Here is a 12,925-nt window from a genome sequence, read left to right as displayed (position 1 = left end):
AGCCTTCGGAATGCTTAAAACGACCCTCCGAGCAACCCAGAAGTCACTTCTGGTTTGCTCCGGGGGGGGGGAGGCTGTTTTTGCCCTCCCCAGGCTCCTATAAAGCCTCTGGAGCCTGGGGAAGGCGAAAAATAGCTTTTAAAAAGGTGAACTCAGCTGGCCAGCACGCGCATGCGCACTGGCCAGCTGACAGGGCAGCGCCTCGCGTGCCCTGACAAATGGCTCTGCATGCCACTTGTGGCACGCGTGCCATAGGTTCGCCATCACTGCTATAGACTTTAATTTATTTCTTCTCACATGATATGCAGCGGTGGTATGACCTTCCTTGATGTAGGTCAGTTCTTTCAGTCACTCATATTGTAGAGTAATTCAGCTCCAAGTTGGGCTTGGAAGCCTAGAACAGAAGCCAGAATATATGCCTCTGGGATTCTAGTACTATTATATATAAAATATGATCACAGTATTTGATTAAAAAGTAAAATTCATTTGTAACTAAAGTCACAAGCTTTGTCCATACTGGATATTATTAAACTAATTGTATTCAAACTATAATGTCCCAAACGACCTTTGAATGAAATATGATGTGCACGACCACAGCAAATATGGAACATTGAATTCAGTGGTAAGTGAAGTTTCCTTTGATCTCAAGACATAATTGTAACTTCTCATTGCCTTCTTCCTTCGAACATATAAGTCCATATGTCCCATGTAATCCAGACAGGAAATGCAACAAGATGAACTAATTCTACTTTATTTTAAGGCTTCTTTAAGAGAATATTGTATGCCTGTAAGTTTACATTTTCCACCACCACTTTTAACTGCTTGATCCATTAAGGCAAGTCTTTCCTAAATTACTCTGAAGACAATTTCTCTGAACACTGGCAATAGAGGGGGGGGGGGGGAATTCCTGCCTCTCTTGTCCAATTGTTTCCTAAGCTGTATCTCTTCACCTCAATCCTCAAGTTCATTCAAACATTCCATTATAATATGTTAAATACAACTTCATAGAAATTACCGTATTTTTTGGACTAGGAGATGCACCGAACCATAAGATGCATCTAGGTTTAGAGGAGGAAAACAAGAAAAAATGTTTTTTGCTTACAAACGTCCCATTTATGCCCTCTCCTGCATCAAGAAGCACTCTGGCCAAAAATGGGACTTGCAGAGGCCTCTGGAGGCCAAAAATGGCCTTTGGGGTGCCAGGCGGGCAAAAATGGGATGCGGGGTGACTATGGGGGGGGGCACAAATGGCCCATATTTGTTCTATAAGATACACAGACATTTCCACCCACTTTTGGGGGTTGGGGGTGCGTCTTATAGTCCGAAAAATATGATATTTATTTCCCAGCGAGTATGGCCTAAGTTTCTTTTTTTTTTTTTTTTTTTCAAAAAGTTTTATTGGTTTTTTTAAAAACATTTATGTGGAAAAGGGTAAGTGGAATTACAAATTTTGGCAGTTGCAAATGCGGCAGACGCCCCCTCCCTCCAAACTCCTAGATTACATCAAAATATCAAATCTTAATACATAATCATAAAAAGTCAGCATCTTAATTCTAGAAAGAGTAATTTTCAATCAATTTATATAATTATAATATATAGTCTAGTTATAAATTCATTTTTACTTTCGGTCTGTTTGTAACATTGTGATTTTCTTATTTATTTTTGTGATCTGAGCTTTCTTGGTGTTGCCCCTTCACCCCCCGTTGGCAGAGCTCCGGCCCCTCCCGTGTCCTGCGTGACCGTTGTGGTATCTTCTGTTTTTTCTAGGTTGGCTTTATTTTTTTCCATAAAGGCCTGTGCCTCTATGGGTGTATTAATTCTGATTATTGTCTCCTCCCAGAATATCAGCATACCTTCAGGCATCAACCATCTAAACCACACCCCCTTCTGGTATAATTTATTCGCCAATTGCGAATAATTTTTCCTTTTTTCCCTAATTTTTTTGGGAATCTGCTTTAGAATGGTTATCTCCCTGTCACAGTATGTCAATGTTTGCCCCCTTTGCACACCCAGAATTTCATCTCTTGTGGTTTTCCTAAGGAATTTAATGTGAACCTCCCTGGGTACATTATGTGTTCTGGCATATGCTGAATTCACTCTATAAGCTAGGTCTATCTCCCATTCCATCTGCTGTTTATCTTTATGTATGTATTCAGCTAGAATATTAGTCATAATGTCCCTTATATTTTCCCCATCTGCTTCTATTACATTTTGAAATCTAAGATAAAAGGACATTCTCTCAAACTCTATTTTCATTTGTTGGATGTCAAGTTCTTTGTTCCCCTTCTGTAAAGCCTCTACCCCCCCCTCGCCTCCGCCACCCCACCCTCCACAAGGTCCAGTCTCTGTGAGTTCTTGAAGATTTGGGCTTGGTTCTGTTTAATTTCATCTTTCATTTCCCTTAACTGTTTCTTAATTTCCTCCTGGCCCTGTAGAATTTGTTGAAGCATTTGTTGAAAGTCTATCTCTGTAGTCTTGGGTTGCATCAGTTCTGTTATCTTTGACTGTGTAGCTGGGCTAGACGTTGCAGATGTTGGGGCAGAAGTAGCAAATCCAGGCTTTCCAGGAGGTGGTCTTTTTGGAGACATGGTTTTTAAAGCAAGGAAATCAGTCAAAATAGAGACTGGGCAGCTGGAGAAGTAGAGCAGGCAGGCGAATCCAGAAGGCAGAGGATCCAAACAGATGGGGATTTCTTTAGTCAGTCTAGCAATAGATGAAAATTTTTTTCCCCAAAGAGTTCAGAAAAAAAACAATCCACAAGAGATTCCTCTGGGTGACTCGGAGACAAAGACCGGAAGCCTGAATTTTAAAGGTGGAGTCAGGTTTCACAGTTCATGAAGACAACGGAAGTGTGCCATCTTGCCCTGCCAGCTTTGGGCTCAGAGGCATAATAAAGTTTTAAAAGTTCAGAAAGTTCTCAGTTCACCCATAAATTCTGGAGCTAAGTCCAATGAAAGTCACTTTTATGAGGGTGAGGCATCATTAGTTGGCTCTCCCCCCTCCTCCTTCCCCTGAGGGCGAAAGCAAAATCTTCTCAAGCCGCTTGTCCAAGGGAGGGGGGGAAATCCCCCTCCCTCTAGCCGCACCTCTAGCAAAAGTCCGAAAGTTTGACTTTTTTTTTTAAAAGGATGCTGAAAAGTCCATAAATTCAAGATAAAAGGAATGGAGAAGGGAAGCCTCTCACCACATTGCCGCTGCTTCGTTCAATCGCACGTTCTCCGATCGGCATGGGGCGAGGCGCGCGCACACGGGCGCCCTCCGAGACTGCTCCCCGGTGCCTAGAACGAAGCGGAGAAGCCCCCGCCAGCCGACGCCGACGCCAGGACCCTCCGCGAGCCGTTCCCTCGGCAGGACACCTCTCCGGGGCGTCCTGTGCCCCCCCAGAAGCGGGGGAAGCCCACCGGGAGAGCGGGAGCAGGCAAAGGCTTGCCTGTCGCCGTAGCCGCCGGAACCGGAAGTGGCCTGGCCTAAGTTTCTTGAATGCTATATCATCAGATGACCAGAAATGTCCTCAGGCAACAATATGGAAGAACTGTGATAGTACAGCTCAGAAGTGGTATTCAGCAATTTCTGACAGGTTCTAGAGAACCAGTAGCGGAAATTTTGAGTAGTTCGGAGAACTGGCAAATAGGCTGGCTCCGCCCCCACTGCCTCCCAGGCTCCCAGCTTTTGCTCTGGACAGGAAAACGGAGCTGGAAAGCATATTAGTGGGGTGGGGAGGGAATGGGGATTTTGCAGTAACCTTCCCCTGCCATGCTCGCCAAGCCAAGCCATGCCACAAAGCCATGCCATGCCCACAAAGCCACACCCACAGAACCGGTAGTAAAAAATGTGAATCCCCACCACTGGTGCAGCTGCAAGATGCTGGACCTTTTGCAATTAGTTTGAAAAATGAGATAGTGGTCTTGTTTACTGTGCTATATTTCACTCTCATATCTCTTTGTTTTACTTTCCATCCTACTTACTTACGGGAAGAAAAATAACTAAACTGAATTATGGATCAGCAGTTTCTGAGCTGCTTTGGGGGAACAAGCTTCTTATTTCAGTAGAACTAGGTGACTTAAAAACAGAGTTAATAGATCCTTGGCTGCCCTGATGTGACTCCCAACAACATAAAGCTATCATTAATGGATTTGTCTACTGTTGTAATTGAGATGTCTGGGATTGGATTTTCTCCGCTTGTGCAAAGAGAGATTCACAGACAAGAAGATGGTTATATTTGTGGCTACTTGGATGCTGTCTGTCACGATGTTAAAAAGTTTGCTAGGCCTGAACTGACTGAACTGACATTCAAGAGTTAAACTAAGAAAGCTTTATTGCGCAGGTCATAAAACAAAATGTTATCTGAAAGTGATTTATTGCGCATGCTTCACACATTCCAGAACTCCTTCCTTTGTTCTTTGTCCGATTGCCAGGGAGCTGGCAACCGGAGCTTTTATTATCAAAATGTAACCATTAGTTAATTTTCTGTTTTATTTACTTTTATTATTTTCGTATTAAAGTTTGTTTATTAATTAGAATATACTTCTCAAAGACTTTTATTTTATTTTATTAATATCTCAAAAGATATGCTGAAGGGAATCAGCCCGGTCCATAGACCTCATTTTCTCCAGGGTGTTTTTTTTCCCTGACAACTTGGTATGCAGAGGTTGGTCGATGATACCAGCTGAGATGGCTACATTTTATGGCTGTATTTTCCCTTCATGCTATCTTAAGATAACCGACTAAGGCTAATTAGCCATGTCGAAGAAAAAGAAGAAGAAAGATGGGACAAGCACAGATGGATCAGCTTCTTCTGACAAGGAGGCTTCCTCAGACACAGAGAAACAAGGACCTTCAAATGTATTCCAGGAGCAACAAAGTGCCGAGCCAGATGTGGGGGAAGGAGCTACAGGACGCGAGATCTACGAAACGAGGTCAGTGGTTCCTCCTTCTAAAATATCTCCAGGAGATTATGAATTTTTGGGGGCCAAGCCAAAACTTCCCACTTTGCCAAAGCCACTCCATTCCCAGACCCTCGCAGATTATCAAACACTTGATGAATGGCAACTGCCGGCAGAGAAAAAACACTCCCACGCAGAAAGCAAATTTTATGAATTCTCCCCAGATGATGAGCAAGAAATGCAAAGCTATCTTGATCAATTAGAGCTGTTTGAAAAATATGCTAGGGAGGCGAGAGAGTGCTTTAACGAAATAAAGCGAAGTAGGAGGAGCTCCCCCACTCCCAAAATGTCTGAGGACGCCATCTTGTCTTCAAAACAACAGCCTAAGACACACCCCACAGAGTTCATTGGTCAATCAGAACAAAGAGATATGTACACGTCACCGAGCTCACGTGATCCCTTTGAGCCCATTGAACTTCCGGCCATGTATAGAGGGCTGCAGCCAAGAAGTGAAGCTGCACTGCCATCTGCTGGCAGAGAAAAATTATTAGAGCAAAAGATGATGCATTTTCATCAAAGTTTTAAAGATTTAGCTATGAGTCCTTTAGAAGCCAAAACTTTGCCTCCAAAGGTTAAGTCTTCAACACCCCCTGGTGGTGCTGATTCCTCCCTAGATGGAAAAAGGCAAAGCCAAAGGCGAATGCAAGGAATCCAATTTGATGTTGCCACGCAAAGGCCAATGATGCAACCCCAGCATCCCCTGGTTCAACAACCAGCTTTGCAACCTGCGCAACAAATTGTTCCGATGCACATTCCTCAGCAGGTACTTCCAGTCACTCCCTTGACTGGTGAGTCCAAATTAAAGGAGTCAGGAGAGAATTATAAAGCCTGGGTCAGTGAAATTGCGCTCTTGCTTCGAAGAGAAGGCACACATTCCATGATTTTTAACCCTCCGCCTCAGCCATGGACACCTGCGATAAGAGACCTGGAAAACAGAGCAATCACGACTTTGCTCATGTCAATGGAAATTGAGATCCAGGGTATCTTTCCGCCTGATGCAACTGCCCAAGAAATTTGGGCTATTTTGGAAGATTGCTACAGGCCCATTTCAATTGAATCTTCATGTTTGCTCATGTCTGAGTTCCATGGTTCGAAGTTGAAACCTGGTGAACGAATTGGTGGACATTTGACCAAACTGAAAAGAATGAGAAGTGAATTGAGACAAAATGGCCATGTAATCGATGATATCCAAATGATTAGCATCATCATTAACTCATTGAATTATGAATGGAAAGATGCTGTTGCAAAGATTAACTACGTGCCTATTGCTCAACGCACAGTTAACCACGTTTGCAGACTTTTAGTGGAAGAGGAAGCTATCAAGTTAGCCACACCACATCTGCAACGACCCCCAGCATCGAAGGCTCCAGCCAGACGTCCCTTCCGAGGAAGAGGCTACGCTCCAAGGATGCCAAAATGCTACACCTGCAACCGTGTGGGACATGACACCCGGGATTGTCCCCAACGAGTTCCAGCTCCCGCCACGTACCAGCCCAGAGGAACAGATTACAGAGGCAGAGGTAGAGGCGGAAGACAAGGTCGTCGTGGTCCAAGGCGTGATCCACAAGCTCCACTTGTAACACTGGCCATAACCAACGTTCCACAACCTGATCCAAAGTTCGACAGACGTCTTTTGTGGACTTTAGACAGTGGAGCAGCTGTGCACGTTACCCACAGAAGGGAACTTTTCACAGAGATGGGCGAACCAGAGCCCGAGTATCGAGAACTGTATTCCTTCACCAACCACACTTGCAAGGTTATGGGAAAAGGAACTGTTTACATTGAAGAGCTCGATACACACATCCCTGATGTTTATTACATACCTTCAGCAACCAGTAATTTGCTTAGTCAAAGTCACTTGTCTAGAGATTTAAAGTTCCAGGTTCACCACCTCGAAAAAGCAAGTTACTTAGTTAAAGATGGAGATATTGTTGCTGAAACTATGCTGATTGGTGGTGTTTATTACTTAAAGCCAAAGCCTAAAGGGCAAGCACAGGCAAGTATGCAAACTCCAAAAAGGCACAACGCGAACCCAGAGAGAGTTGTCCCAGAGAGAGAAAACGTTACTGTGCCAAAGGCTCCTAAAGCCAACAAACAGAGAAAACAGAAACAGGTTGCTCAGAGCAAGCCTGAGGGTCCTCATGAAACTGTTAATGTTGAGAATTCACTAACTGGTAAACCTTTGCATTCCAGGTGTATTCACAAGTGGCACAGAAGATTGGGACATGCCAGTTTCCGTGTTCTTAGAAAGATGCCGGAGTTCGCAAAAGGTTTGGATCTAAAGGGGTGTAAGGTGTTTTTGGATTGTGCGGTTTGCAAAAAGGCTAAATCCAAGGCGGCTGCAGTTCCAGAACACGCTACACGCCGGTCAACACACATTTTTGATTTGGTACACACTGACATAGTGGGTCCTTTCCCACCAACACTTGGTGGCAGAAAGTATTTTTTAACAATTGTAGATAATCATTCTAGATATGGATTTGTATATCCTATGAGAGAGAAATATGAGACCTTTCAGATCTTTAAAGACTTTGCAGCGTTTGTTTCTACACAATACCAAGTTCGCATCGCCAGAATCCAGAGTGACCGTGGTGCAGAATTCATGTCTCAGCGTTTCCAGGACTGGATGCGTAAGAATGGAATTCTTCATCAGACATCTGCTCCATATACACCGGCTCATAACGGAGTCGTAGAAAGAAGACAAGGGGTTCTACAAACCATGATGCGTTGTCTTCTAGAAGATGCCAATCTCAGTAACACATACTGGGGTGAAGCAATCAAATATGCAAATTACATTGTCAACCGTACTTGGAGCAGTGTAATCAATCAAACTCCTTTCTACATGCTGTATGGCTACAAGCCTGATCTCAAGAACCTCCACATTTTTGGTTCATATGCTATGGTGAAAACTCCCTTAAGTCAAAGAAGAAAGGGAGGTACAGTAGCAAAGAGACTGAGATTTATGGGTATTGATGATAATTCAAAATGGTACAAATTCATCGATACTAAACATGTGATTGTCATTTCACAATCTGCTAATTTTGAGGAAGACATTGACTGGTCCAGGATTCATTCCAATGATCCTGAAGTTTATTTTCCTAGAGATGGTGTTCCAGATGCCACGCAGCCTGATGACAATTCGCAGGCAGATATTCCTTCTACCAGTTCTTCACTACCTGATGTTCTGTCTTCGCAAGCCGCGGATGCTGATGCTAGCGACAAACGTGAGGACGAGGATGATGATGATGAAGAAGAAGAAGACTGGTCTGTTGCTCCTAGACGTTCCAAGAGGGCCACAAAAGGAATCCCTCCACAACGTTATTCATGGCAACTGACAAAATCACCATTACCTTTGATTTGCAACGTTACTCTTCCTCCAGAGACATTCACACAAATCAATCAGCTTCCTGATTCAGAACAAGACAAATGGTATGATGCAATGCAGGATGAAATGGACAGTTTAAAGAAACTTAATGTATTCACACCTGCAAAACCTCCAGCAAACAAGAAAGTCATTGGCACTCGATGGGTCTACAGAATCAAGAAGAAACCAAATGGTGAGTCTTTATACAAAGCCAGACTTGTAGCTCAGGGTTTCGCTCAACGTTATCCTGAGGACTACACAAACACTTACTCACCAACAGTCAGAACTGAAAGTGTAAAAATTGCCTTAACCACTGCAACTATTCTTGGTTTGGAAGTTTTCCAATTTGATGTGGACACAGCTTATCTACATGCAGACCTAGATGAAGAGATCTACGTGAGAAGCCCTCCAGGATTCCGAAAGCAAGAAGGGGATACCTGGTTCCTGAACAAAAGTCTTTATGGTCTGAAACAGTCAGGTTTAATGTGGTATTTATGTCTTACTGACAAACTAAATTCAATGGGCTTTATTAAGTCCGAAACTGATGAATGCATGTTCACAAAAAGATCTAACAATGCATATGAGATAATTCTTGTCTATGTTGATGATATTGTTTATATTAGTCCAAATAAGAAAATGAGTGAGATTTTTGCCAAAAGTTTGCAGAGATACTTCACACTGAAATCTTTAGGACACATTAGCACTTATTTAGGTGTTCAAATTGAAAAGACACAGAAGGGCTTTAGTCTTTCACAAGAAGAGAAAATTGATCACATTTTACATCATTGCAACATGAAAGATGCTAGCACAACAAAGACACCCATGCAAACAGATTTTCACAACTTAACACATGAACCAAGTCCTGAGTTCGAGGACCAAACACTTTATCGTTCAGTTATTGGTTCACTATTATACATTAGTAGTTGGACCAGACCTGACATTGCACTTAGTGTTAATCTTTTATCACGACACGTAGGTAAGGCAACACAATTTCATTGGTCATGCATTAAGAAGTTGTTGAAATACCTGAAACACACTAAACACATGAAGTTATTGCTAGAACCAACACACACTGATCATCCACAGTTAATTTGTTTTGCTGACGCCGACTGGGCGAGTGACAAGAAGTCACGCAAAAGCACTTCTGGTTACATGATGTTCCTAAATGGTTGTCCTGTTTACTGGCAAGTGAGAAAACAGAGTTTTGTTTCATGTTCATCTACTGAAGCTGAATATGCTTGTGTTTCAGATGCTTGTAATTTCTAACGTGGTTTGATGCTTTGATCACAGATATCTGGACACGTCCGATTCGACCAATCACCGTGATGGAAGACAATGTATCTGTGGTTTATATTTCTGAGTCACATTTTACAGGTTCTAGGTCCAGACACATTGACATTCGTTATCAAAACACAAAGCAATTAGTTAAGCAAGGTTTTGTTAAATTGCAATATGTTTCTACGCATGATCAGATTGCAGACATGCTTAACAAACCACTCGCCGCAAATCAACACGAGTATCTGCGAAAGAAGATGTGCCTTAATTGATAATTTGATGACGTCAGCCCAGACTAGCAAAAGAAGGGGTGTCACGATGTTAAAAAGTTTGCTAGGCCTGAACTGACTGAACTGACATTCAAGAGTTAAACTAAGAAAGCTTTATTGCGCAGGTCATAAAACAAAATGTTATCTGAAAGTGATTTATTGTGCATGCTTCACACATTCCAGAACTCCTTCCTTTGTTCTTTGTCCGATTGCCAGGGAGCTGGCAACCGGAGCTTTTATTATCAAAATGTAACCATTAGTTAATTTTCTGTTTTATTTACTTTTATTATTTTCGTATTAAAGTTTGTTTATTAATTAGAATATACTTCTCAAAGACTTTTATTTTATTTTCTTAATATCTCAAAAGATATGCTGAAGGGAATCAGCCCGGTCCATAGACCTCATTTTCTCCAGGGTGTTTTTTTCCCCTGACACTGTCTTCTTTGAGAAACCATTCAAATGATCTTGGAACATCTAATGTTCTACTGAGTTACGTGAGAAAATCTGGTAGCTCCCATAGAAGTTCAGAAATCTCAAGCTTTAAAGTTGGGGTTTTCAATAAACTATATCTATAATCACCTTTCTTTGTGACTTCTAAAGATGGCAATGCTGCACATTGCCATCTTTATTTCCAAGAACATCTTTGGTCTAAAATACAGTATATTTATTAGATTTAGACCCTGACTCCAAAGGGTCTCTGGGAGCTTGGGGGGCTCACAATTTAAAAACAATATATTATACACAGTATAAGATATACAAAATAATCAACTTCCACTTGGATATCTCTAAATGCAAACTGTCTAAATGCAAAATGTTAGACATTGAGACTGGAGCAATAGGCTCCACAAAGTTCCTCCATTCCAGTTGGAAAATACCCGAAGCTGATGGGCTGAGCCGTCTGACAGCTCCCTATAAAAGGGCCAGCTGTCAGACAGGCCAGCGCTGGATCTGTACATAGTTTGCTGAATAAAGAGCTGTTTTTGTCACTGAAGCCTTAGTCCTGCCTCATTTGCTCACCCTATCTAACACAAAATTCCTCCAACAAGGCCTAAGAAAAGGCGGCCTCCGGGATTACCATCAGGGTAGGAGGCACAGGGATCTCTTTAAGTATCCTAATAGGATAACTCAAGCACAGCCCTTTATTATTCCAAACCCATACATTTGGGAAGTCTCCTAGATGTTCTAGAAGCATACCTTATTTCTTATACAGGTAGTCCTCGACTTAGACCACAATTGAGCCCAACATTTATGTAGCTAAGCGAGACACTTGTTAAGTAAGTTTTGCCCCATTTTACAACTTTTCTTGCCACGGTTGTGAAGTGAATCGCTCCAGGGGATAAGTTAGTGACCCAGTTGTTAAGTGAATCTTGCTTCCCCACAGATTTTGCTTGTCAGAAGGTCACCAAAGGTGATCACAGGACCCTGGGACACATAAATATAAACCAGTTGCCAAACATCTGAATTTGGATCACATGACTATGGGGATGCTTGAAAGGGGGTAGCTGTGAAAAACGGTCTTAAGTCACTTTTTTCAGTGCTGTGGTAACTTTGAATGGTCATTAAATAAACTGTTGTAAGTCGAGGACAACCTGTATGTGCAACAGGAAACATGACTTCACACCATTCTTTGCCAATCTTTTGCTTTGTCAATGCACTTCTATCCTGGACTTCTTGTGAATGCCATGCACTGTGCATGATATCTAAGGCTTCTGTTCAAAAAAAAGGATTACTACCAAGCCATAAAGTTTATCTTTGCTGATTAAAATAAAGAGTACTCCATGGGTAATCCTACACAACAGTCTTATGCTGTTTGTCTCCCAGACTGAAACAAACTGGAAATGAATCCTCTTTAAGAAAATGCTGTCAGCTTTGGCAAAGATGCTAGTCAGGTATTCTGCCCAGAGAGTGGATACATCAACCTCTTATTGCCGTGTTCCCCCGAAAATAAGACTGTGTCTTATATTAAGTTTTGCCGCAAAAGATTCATTAGGGCTTATTTTCTGGTTAGGTTTTATTTTGGGGAAAATATGGTACTTTAATACAATACAATACAATAGTAGAGTTGGAAGGGACCTTGGAGGTCTTCTAGTCCAACCCCCTGCCTAGGCAGGAAACCCTATACCGTTTCAGACAATAGCTATCCAATACTAAATGCATCCATCTGGATGACAATCTTAATTGGGGCTTATTTGGGGGGAGGGGGAGGGCAGTGGTGAAATCTATCTTTTCACTACTGGTTCTGTGGGCGTGGCTTGGTGGGGCCATGTGACTATGTACTTATGTAATTGGGGGATCAAAAGACAGAAACTCACTTTAACAATGTCCTGCTGGAACAGTGTTGGACTAGATGACCTCCAGGTCCCTTCCAGCCCTGGATTATCCTCTGAAGCTGCATCTAGTGCCAGGTTTGTAGTCCTTCCTTCCTCTATTTTTTACCTCCCTCCCTTTCTTTTTCTTTGTTTCTCTTTGTTTCTCCCTTCTTTCTTTCTCTCTCTCCCTCTCTTTCTCAGCATCCCCTCCCATCCCCCCCCCATTTTTGGCCTAATAGGCTTCAGGGAAGCCTGCTGGGAGCAAAAACGGACCCCCCCATCCTCGCATTTCCAGAGAACTTGTAGTAAAAAATTGCTTAAAAAGTTAAAAAAAAGTTCTGCTGTGCGATATACGATCATCGGAACTTTTTGTTTTTACTTTTTCTAGTATTTTTTACTACTGGTTCTGTGAACCAGTAGCATTTTTTTACTACTGGTTCGGGTGAACCGGCCTGAACCGGTAGCATTTCACCCCTGGGGTAGGGATTATATTATGAGCCTCCTGAAAAATCATGCTAGGACTTATTTTCTGGTCAGGTTTTGTTTTCAGGGAAACAGGCTAGTAGATTTTCCTCCCCTGATCCTCTCCTTTGTTCTGAGAAAGCAATTCCCTTTCCTTTCTATCGGACGTTAGAGCAACATGGTTTTCACAGGTGAAACTTTCTATAAACTGCCATCTAGTGAGTTCCCTACTTAGTATCTTCCAGTCTGGTATGTGCACCAGAAAATGTATATAAAAAAAGGAAAACACTACATTTATGGTAA

This window comes from Natrix helvetica, assembly GCF_964273705.1.
Source record: "Natrix helvetica genome assembly, chromosome: 3".
Classification (NCBI taxonomy): domain Eukaryota; kingdom Metazoa; phylum Chordata; class Lepidosauria; order Squamata; family Natricidae; genus Natrix; species Natrix helvetica.
This window is presented reverse-complemented; position numbering follows the sequence as displayed.